This window comes from Otolemur garnettii, unplaced genomic scaffold, assembly GCF_000181295.1.
Source record: "Otolemur garnettii isolate 467f Iridium unplaced genomic scaffold, OtoGar3 scaffold00013, whole genome shotgun sequence".
NCBI classification, from domain to species: Eukaryota; Metazoa; Chordata; class Mammalia; order Primates; family Galagidae; genus Otolemur; species Otolemur garnettii.
Window position 1 is genome coordinate 3,375,935 of NW_003852408.1, and position 386 is coordinate 3,376,320.

Genomic DNA, 386 nt, shown 5'->3' on the forward strand with positions numbered 1-386 from the left:
GAGGGCCTTGAGTTGCGACCTTCTTCATTTTCATATGGTTTGGATCCTTCAAGTAATGTTATCAAAATTATTAGAAAAGGTGATAAAATATGTGAAGGTCTGCTGGGCCCAATATTTAGTTTCTAAAATTGCATTGTCTGTCCTCCCCAAACCATCATTATAATAGAGTTTGATTGCATTAAATACAAGAGTCGTATGTGACTGGGCATTGACAAAAATGATATATTGTGGTCTCTGAGCTCTCTAGTATAGAGAATAGGGGTCCTATTGATCCAAATCATGTTTTTTCCACTCTTGTAATACATACCTTCCAAAAAAGGTTGATAATCAGGAAGCTAACAATAATGGAAGACTCCTTCTTCTAGCTTTTCAAAAGAAAAAAAAAA

At 34.7% G+C, this 386-nt stretch overlaps 1 protein-coding gene across 1 annotated transcript in view; it reads left to right on the plus strand.

Annotated features, from left to right (window-relative positions):
- LOC111723577 (sp110 nuclear body protein-like) overlaps positions 1-386 on the plus strand; it is a 19,947-nt gene that overhangs the window by 7,474 nt on the left and 12,087 nt on the right. The gene's annotated exons all lie outside the window — the stretch shown is intronic.